The 10,248-nt window shown below is 31.0% G+C and overlaps 1 long non-coding RNA gene across 2 annotated transcripts in view; it reads right to left on the minus strand.

Moving 5' to 3' along the window:
* LOC106472918 overlaps positions 1–10,248 on the minus strand; it is a 29,263-nt gene continuing 19,015 nt past the window's right edge. Inside the window, exons 2-6 of one of the 2 annotated variants that reach the window (XR_002613555.1) lie at positions 9,813–9,923; positions 5,550–5,777; positions 1,636–1,800; positions 989–1,196; positions 1–106 (exon numbers count right to left, since the gene is read on the minus strand). This is a non-coding gene — a long non-coding RNA (uncharacterized LOC106472918). The remainder of the gene's footprint in view (positions 107–988; positions 1,197–1,635; positions 1,801–5,549; positions 5,778–9,812; positions 9,924–10,248) is intronic. The other variant, XR_002613554.1, reaches the window with a different exon arrangement.

The raw sequence follows: 10,248 nt of genomic DNA on the forward strand, positions 1-10,248 counted from the left end.
ATGGGAGGTCTCTGCCTATTTATGCAGACAACTTTTTCACATTCTTCAATGGTCGGATCTGATGGTACTATATCACTATAAGGCAGCTGAAAGTCTTCATAGAAGCCTGACAAAGAAACATACCATCACAAATCAACAATCTGATGTACTGTTTTTGAAACAAGTAATATGATTTTTTTCTCCAATAATTAAACAAATTGATATTTAAGGTTAAAAACTTTGAATTAAACAAAAATGTGATTAAAATTTTAGTAATAAGCTATTTTATCATGATAAAAACTATTTCCTCATTAGCAAGGGTTGAAAGAATGTGAATAAGATGTTTTTCTTTTGTTCTTACAAGAGAACCTTGTTTCTTCAAGGGATGATGATATGAGTCAGAAATGGAAGCAATAAAATTATGTTTTGCAAAAGCAATATAACATTTGTTATACTGTCAACATACACCACAAAATATAAAAAAAGTAACTAAGACATTTTTATCTACAAACGACTGAGTTTAAATAAATTAGAAAGAAATGTTTGAAAGCTGATAGCTTTCGGTAAACCTAGAAGATGTGTGCTGAAAATAATTGTGTATTTTCCCTATGCCCTCATTCAAATGTGGGTGTAATAAAATATCTAGGAAGTTTTGTTTTTTTGTTATTAATTTAACGCAAAGCTACACGAGGGTTATTTGCGCTAGCTGTCCCTAATTTAGCAGTGTAAGACTAGTGGGAAGGCAGCTAGTCATCACCACCCACCACCAACTCTTGGGCTACTCTTTTACCAAAAATAGTGGGATTGACCATCACATTGTAATACACCCACAGCTGAAAAGGCAAGCATGTTTGGTGGGATGGGGATTTGAACCCACGACCCTCAGATTGTGAGTCGAGCACCCTAACCACCTGGCCATGCCGGGCCTTCTCGAAAGTTTATAATACATTAGATAAAATACAAGTCTACAGGTTGAATACTTAGTGATAGTGCAATGAAATTAACTTACCATCAATATTACATCGCCATGCTGTTTCCCATAAGACAAGGCCAAAAGCATATACATCTGCACGTTTGAAAGAGTCAAAATGATTGATGTTCATGACTTCATCTAGTACCTCCTCAGGAGCCAGGATATCATTTTGTACCCACTCTGGGGTTGGTAGGGATATCCATAGAATTTGTGGTAGGATCATAATGGACAGCTAGTCCCAGACCTGCAATGACACAAATTCCATTAAATTTTACTAAGATGTTCTTACTCTTCAAATCTTGATGAGCAGTAGCTAGCTTACCTGTGGGTCTTATTTGGTCAAAAATTTCAACAGTAGCAAAAAACAGCATCAATCTGTAACAGAGTCATAATACAATCTCACTAGTTGATGCCTAACACTGCTACAAAAGTTCCCAAAATAGCTACTATTTAGGTTTCCTTTTAGTCATACACAATAGGTATGGAGTAGTTTTATTGGTCAGTGTAGTTTAATTTTACTTCTGAAGTAAAGTATTATGTTAATTATTCTAGAGAAAAATTACTTTCCATCAAAATTTAAGCTTCACATTTACTGACTGTTGACATACTCTTACATCAACTGAAACATTGGATATGTGTGTTTTTCACATATTAAAAAAATATTCTCTGCCAAATGAACACACCTTGAGCTCCTATAATTTCCTTATGTAGGTGCCAGACCATTGGCTATAGAGTAGTCCATTTTGTACATGGTACTTGGATCCACTGTGGACCAACTCAAATAGTCAAACAGAGATCCATTTCATGATAGTCAGTTATCAACCATAATTGTGTTCACATTCCATTGTCTGAAAATGAAAATGTAAAATAATACTCATAAAATATTGATCTAAAATACATGTTTATTCTTATGAACTCTGAAATAACTTAAAAGAAGAATTCACTTGGCTAATCTCAGGCCCAAGTTTATGTATGAGCAAGCTCTCTTTTAAACAGAGGCTCTGTTCATCACTGGCTCTTGTTAAGATATTAAAGTAATTTGAGGGGACAATGACATCACACTCATCTGAGGTGTGCTGAGTACACTTGTTCTATTAAACTTACTTGTTCCTTTATGCACCTCAACAGTTTTTTTTAGTAGAACCAACATAATCATGCTGACAGTAAGGATGGATATGAAAAACATTTGGGGATCTCAGTGAAAGAAAACAATCCTTAAATCTAAAAATAATTCCATAAACAAAAATTAGGTTTAAAAATATACCTCAACTGTATTTGAGGGTATACCCTAAAAAGTATAGTTAGTAAATAGTTTTTCACATTCAGAGAATATTTACTAATATTTGGAAAAGTAATAACTACAGAACTTTTCATACGTAGAGGGTTTACTAAAACTTTAATATCTTAAAAGTTTGATGGCGAGTACACCATTTGTTTCGAGCATGCAAACAGATGAAGTGTACTGGAAAACATCTTAGGTGAGTGTGATGTTGTTATCCACTCATATTGCTTTAATATCTTAACAAGGGTCAATGACGAACAGAGCCTCTGTATAAAAAGAGAGCTTGCTCATACATAATTTGAGACCAAAGATTAATTAAATAAATTCTACACTTAAGTTACTCTTGGTTTTATTAACTATCACATTTTAAAATTTGATGAATTCTACTCTTCAAAAGATGTAATATTGTTTCTTTTTGTTTGATGTCAGTTTTCTTACTGATTTTTTTCTGTTTGAATAATTTTTATTTACAGAAATTTTGAATATCTGATCAAACTTAAATTAAAATTAAATTAACCATATTCTAAAACATTTATTCACCCTTATTATCTGCAGCAACAAATCCAAGAATATTTTCATGGCGAAACATCACTGTCTGGTAGATCTCTACTACCCGAAACCAAAACCTTTCATCTCTAGAAGAGAAGATTTTCATTTCTACTAGTTCAACATTCCAATGTCCTTCCCAGACTTCACCATAGCAACCCTTACCAATAATTCCAATTAACTGTATCTGACAAGCAATACTTCTTTGAACTAACAATGGCACACCTATTCATATATACATTTATTGAAAGCTGGATCAAAAATATTAGTATTTTCCAATATCTGAATTGTTTTATTTACAATAAACTTAAAATTTATCTTGTATGTAACAAGTTTTTTTTTTTTTTGGGGGGGGGGTCATGACCTGCAAGATAAGCTGCTTGATTTATGATTCTAATAACCACTTTATAAAAGAACTTACTGCACATAATTTTTTATTACCAACTGTCATATATTGAAACCTAATATAAATGTAACCGAATTGTATTAGAGACTATGAGAATATGGACCTGTATATAAAAATTCAGTTAAGTTAAAAGTACGGGACAGAGCTACAGAAGCAAACTAATCAGATTGTAAAAATTAAACAAAATCTGTAAACTAATAAGTAATATTGTTTTTTTTTTATTGAACAATTATAGATATGTTACTAATTTATACTTAATTTCAAATGGAATGTGACACATAATTTGAGCCTAAAAGCATGAGATATATATTAATCAGTTCAAAAATGCATCACATTGAGTAAGAGATTGTTGATATGAAGTAAGATGTCCTAAGAATTGAGAGTTACACCTAAAACAACGTTGAGCCCCAATGAGCTCAGCCTGTGGCAGCAACTATGATTTAGAAAATTTCTGCTTATAACTAGAGTATATATGAAGTATCAACTAAAAAAGAACAACTCAGTATCACCTCACACAGACACTTTGTCTTAGCTGACCACAATTTCCACTGGTAGCAAAACAATTAATCATTTCAGCGTGTATACAAGGAAATTTTAAGCAATACCTAAGGATTCATTGAAATGCTTCATTTTGTATGAAAAAACCAATCAAAAAAACAAGAACAAAATGTAACTTTGATAATATCCAATTATTATTTAAATTTGTGATTACAAATTAGGGAAATGAAGGTAAATTAGCTATTGCTTTTCTATGAATATCAGTATTTTTTTCATAACAATAGCCACAAAATAGACAGGCAACTGTCCTGTATATAAAAACAAACTGTACTAACCAAGATTGTAAAATGCTTCCAAAACTTTACTGGCAGCTGGGATGGGGGTTTGTGACCACATTTATTCAATGAGAAATATTCACACACACTGAGATTGTTAAATGATAGCCAAAAGGACATGTTCTTTAAAGGAAACAGAAAAACTGCACAGCAGAGCAGAGCATTTAGGACAGCAATGAAATTCAAAAACACATTTCAAGCCAATCAGGACCAATATCTTAATTTATAAAGTTAAAGTTCTGGTTATGAAAGAGAACCGTCTGACCTAAAAAAGCCATTGTGATGAAGGTGACAAAGGATCATTTGTCAAAAGTTTGTAATCTTTCAGCTACACCTTGAAATCGTTATCTATTTTAATGAGAAAGATGGCAAAAAACCTAAGTAAAACCCCACTTGATTATATATCTGTCAAGAGTCCTGATGCAATTCCAATAGATTTCTCTGTTTTTGGTATATTTAAACATATATTTCCAAGTCATAAAACTAAGACATTAGGTTCATTGGAAGCTGCACAAGTGGAGTGAGAAAGCATTAACATGATTATTCTTTGAAGAAGACTGATTTTATAAAAATTCTGCTGCAAGGTTGTTACTGAGAAACTGCACAAGCAGACAGAGCAAGATTATTGGGAAAAAATATACAGTTTCAGTACTAGTAATCATTGTTTATGATAAGTGCAAATGAGCTTACATATTTAATTTAGCATTTTTGGCACTCAACCTGTAAAACTAACTATATGAGGTAATTTTCAGCTGAAATGCCTATAATCAACGTTATTGAATCAAATAATAGCTAGCTGATGAAATATAACCTAATGCACATGTAAGTTTAAAGATTATAATACAATAAATGCATCACAGAAAATGACCAGTATTCCTACATGAAGCCATACCATTATGCTACAGTGCAACAGAAAATCAGAAAATAAAAAATATTATCTAGAATATTTATAGCTAATTAATTATACAAATATTCACTTCAAATAAATAAATCATAAATTAAGTCTAAAAGGGTTAAACACCAAACAGGTTTTTTATGTCTAAAACCTTTAAAAGTTTACACAGAATACATTTAGTTTTTAAATTTTTTTCTGTTTAGTCCTTATAAGCATTACATTCAGTAATTTAGTGATAGTCAAAAAAGTTTTCTTGTATAATCTAACTGAAATGTATGCACATTTATACAAAATATTTAGATGTGTTTTTATAAACTTATGGTAAATTACAATATTTAAAATAAAATCACTAATATTTTCATGGTCAGTGTTGTTTTTTTAAAAATTTTAATTCAAAAGTTTAACATTTACATCTTAAGACAGTGGTTCCCAAACTTTTTTCACTGACAACAGCTGAACCCACTTTCCTTGATTTGCTCGACGCTCCTGCTACCATATTCAATAAATTTTTTGTACATTTTTTTTAAACATTCTTAATTACTCTTCATTTGGTGAAACTCTTGGGACACTCTTAGCAACTTACCATGACACAAAGTTTGGAAACCACTGCCTTAAGGTTACAAACATGCACACACCTGATCCTGAACCTGAGGTGGTCATATCTATCATATCTCTAATGCTGTTTCCTTTGACAGGTTGTCCAACTATAAGTTCTACTTCTACTTGTTGCCTGTACTGTTGCAGTCTGCATTTCTGTTTCTACATTGAAAGGAGTATTATAGTAACAATACAGACAAAGCATACTGGACCACTGATGATTATGGTATGTTCCAACGTTCCAAGTTTTCTTTCTGGAGAACCAACTGAAAAAACAGAAATTATCTCATTCGACACACATGGATATACTATAATCTGCAAGAATATTTTGATTATGGTTCCAAATTTTTCACTTGATTCAGCCATCGTCAGCATAAGTGAAAACTTTAAATACTGGTACTTACTTTTAAAAAAAAACTAGTATATTTTTTATGTAGTATCCAAGTTCAGTGACATATTGAAGTACACAAAAACATTGCTTCAGCTTTTTCAAATTGACTTGTACTGTTTAAGTTTACTGTTGTACTTACTTAGATTACCAATTTTTGAACTATTTCTTCAATTTCTAACAGCAAGATAGATCTACTATTAAAATTAATATTTTAATAGAAAACAAAATCAACTGATAGCTAAATCTACTACAACTAATATTTTGGATAAGATTTCCTTGTCATTTCATTGTTTACTCTTGTTTTCTCCCCACTGCTTAACTCTCGTAACCACCATATAATCACAAAACTATACATATTATAGCTCTGAATGTACTCTGTGTATTTTGCCAAAATTTGGAAACTTTTTAGTAAACATTACAAGTTAAACATTACACAGAAAAATAAATTTTTTAATGAAGTATTTTTTGCATAAAATTTGTCTATGAATTTATGGAGTCAGTCTGATTTTCTTGTTAAGAGTAAAAATAATTTTCTCATCTTACAGTTTTCATACTTTATTTGCATAACGTCAAGAACCTCCTAAATAAATATCAAAAGCGTTTGCAGTAAAACTTTATATATATATTCTATCTGTTTCTTTCTCTACTCTAACACTAACTGTAGCTAAACCATCAATGTACGTTAAAATGAAAAGATGAAAATTATAAAATAATTCTAAACTACCATTTTTTTCTTTCTAAAATGACTGTGTATTGTAACATACAATTACAATATTTATTCTTACAGCCAAAGCTAACAAACTGTTCAAATCTATGTTTAAGTTCTATTGCTTTACAGCTGCACTTGGGTCCTCTCGTAGTATGCCCAAAGCCATTTACTACCATGGGATAGCTTTATGTAAACAGACAGTTACAAGTCAATTAATTTAACCACACAATACTTCTATATAAATCCATTTTATATGTACTGAATTTTAGCAGGTCATTTACTAGACAATTCCATCAATTCTTTTGTACTAGAGATGTTTGGTGGATATCATGTGTTATGTATTAGATTTAACCTACTTCTATTTAACTTTGCAGTCATTGACATGCCTCATACATCCATCATGTTTGTTCAGAACTCTATGTACCTAATCTGATACACTGTTTGAATTGTTTTAAATACAGAGAACTGCCTTTATATTTTATGAACTTTGTGTTTTTAAACACAAAATACCACAACCAAAATAAATTTTTAAAGACAAGGTTTTTATATTTAAATTATATTGTTTTAAGGTGAAAATATGAAGAGTTGAAAAGTAGTGAAAACTATGAAACTAGGGTTTTTAAAGAGCAAGTAATTCTGAATAACTGTAAAAATTGAAAGAAAAAATAAAACAAATTGTTGTACAAAATATTCACAGAAAGTGAAATCTGAATGGTGTACAGAACCAAGGAAAGGCCTGCAATTCCAGGGATAGTAACAGTCTCGTAGAACTGGCCATTAAAAGCTGGTGACAGAATATATAAACGATCAATATGGTTAGGGTCATGGTCCTATGATTCTGGCCATGTGGCTGAGTGCTGGAGCTTAATAAAAGTCTACTGCACATCACCAATACAACATATCTAATGTTTTAAAGATAAGCATGATGAGACAGTTTTATTATTCACCATAGTCAAGCTTGTTCTCCGTAAAGAAGTCCCATGATATACACACCTTCTGTACTTAATATAGTACATGTTAGTTAAAAATAATTTTAAAAACCTGCAATGATTTTCTATAAAACATACTGTGTTGGAAGGAGCCCAGAAGAACGTTAGAATGAATGCAAACCCTGACCAGTTGTATTCAAAGCACTAGAAACAAATAGTACAATAGGCCAAATATGCCTATTCTGGATGAGTATGTACTGAAAACATACTATGTCATCAGGAAGAAGGTAGCAAATAAAATTCCAGTAAGAAGAGAACAAAGTAGAAAGCCCATAAGACTTGTGTTGTAAAATGCTGTTCATAAGATCCAATATTCAATAAGCCAGTTCAGAATACAGATTAGGAAAAACCATCAATGTTGGTAGAAGATTACAATAAAAGAAGAGGGGGTGGGGAGAAAGAGCCAATCAAACAAGCATCATAAAGAAAATGTAAAGGTTGAAGAATGCTGATTGAGTTCAAGGAAACAAAACTTTTAGAAGCCAAACAAATACCATGGCAACCTATGTACAGAATAAGTGAAACCTCTGCAGTAAGATGGACGAGGAAATAAATCTTAGAGGGAGAGCATTCAAAAACAGACCCTTGAAATGGAATAAAGATACAATAACTTAGTTATTTGACAACAATATGCAAATGTCACAAAGTTCAGGTGTACATACAAACTTACAAGACATTGTATAACCTCTGTGAGATGAGAATAACATTTTTGTGTACAGATTTTGAACAATATACAATTTTATAAGCACACCTTCTTTCTAACCAATGTCTTTAAGGAGATTGAATATAAATACTGAAATATAATGGAAATACTATGTATAATATTTTAATTATAAAAACATGGCAGTAAAGTACATTAAGAAATTTGTACACTATATGACACCCTCTGCAAGTTAAGGAAGAATGGATCCATGAAGCTATGGACATATAGTTTTGCATACCTATGATTGCATCTCACATTACAGCAAAGACTATTATTTTAATTTTACAATGTACAAGTAATTTTAGTATAACAGTGTACTTCACATAACCCTCAGTTATCTAAAAAGTAGACATACTCAAAATTTTGATCTGCAAAGACCTCAGATATTCAGCTTACACTGATAGTATGCATTCCAACTTACACAAATACTTAAAACCAATTATCTTGTCCTCCATATAAAGATACAAGTGTACTATTTGATTGAGTACACCAACTACTTAGGTAACGGATTGATTTTAACAGTAGGTAAAATAAAATATTGAAACTGTTAGAATTTATAAATTGAAATGTTCCTACAAATCATATAAAAGAAAAACTGCAACTATATTTTATTATGAACATACAATATACTACAAGAATGTCCAAATATGTTACTTATTTTGATAACAATGTTACACACACACATACATATTCAACCCAACTCGTATACAATTCTCTTTTTTTCTCATGTGTTTAATGTTCAAAAGACTACCCTTTAAATACAAGAGCACTAAGGAAATAAAAAGCAAATAAATGACAATGAAATAGTAACTGGTAGTTATCACAAGATTTAACTGCCAGTAGCATCTAGTTTTATGAGATATTCATATGCAAGTCTACAATACTAATTTACTGTACATGTAAACTGATGACATCAACCAGAAATACTGGCTTAAACTATGAACACAAGATTCAAAACACTACAATATACCCTAGTCAAAAATAATCAATGAGATTATGATTATAATTATGCTCATAATCATTATTCTAACATGTTAAATTTAATCTCTTTTCATTCTAGTGTTGAACTGTAAATTCTAATCCCTCTGATCACATTATTCTCAATCCAATTCCCAACTATATTTGTTAGTTTTTATCTTGTTCATGACTGCTATTTGTTATCTAGTGTTCTACAGACGAAGGGTTCAGCTAGAGTTAAAAGCTGTGTTGTCTGCGTTTATTAATTGTACAATTTTACATTTTTACTCCAAAGTGTGAGTTCAAAAAGAATACTTACAAACCAAGGTTTTGAGACACACTTTACACAAAGTAAAATCTAAGAAAAAAGCATGGGAGAAAGAAACATACTATTAACATATTACAATTAACTTCTATTCATACATTTTAATGAATGTCACTTCCAAAAGCTGGCAACAATCTGGAATTTACATTTTATTATTTTAGTAATTTTTAAGCTTTTAGCAGTATTGTTATGATGTGTTCAAAGTATAACACAAAGACTGGGCTCACCTGTGGGAATTCTGGGTGCTAATGTTGGGGCTAAGTGAAGATTACAGTAGTCATAATCACTGCAGCACTTGATGTAATAACTTATACTTTCAGTAATTGATAAATATTTATCTACAATAAAGCAATTACAAACAAAAATAAGATTTTATTTCAGTAACAAGATAACGTGGAATAAAAAATGCATCAAGATGCTGACATTAATTTTGAGCATTACACCTAATAATAACTGTACAAATTTCATCATGACTACATAACACACAATAATCTAGTATCACAACATCAGCACAGTGTTTGGTACAACAAAAGGCTATATAACACAATAATCTAGTATCACAACATCAGCACACTGTTTGGTACAACAAAAGGCTATATAACACAATAATCTAGTATCACAACATCAGCACACTGTTTGGTAAAACAGAAGGCTACATAACAC

Source organism: Limulus polyphemus, unplaced genomic scaffold (genome assembly GCF_000517525.1).
Source record: "Limulus polyphemus unplaced genomic scaffold, Limulus_polyphemus-2.1.2 Scaffold5732, whole genome shotgun sequence".
Classification (NCBI taxonomy): Eukaryota; Metazoa; Arthropoda; class Merostomata; order Xiphosura; family Limulidae; genus Limulus; species Limulus polyphemus.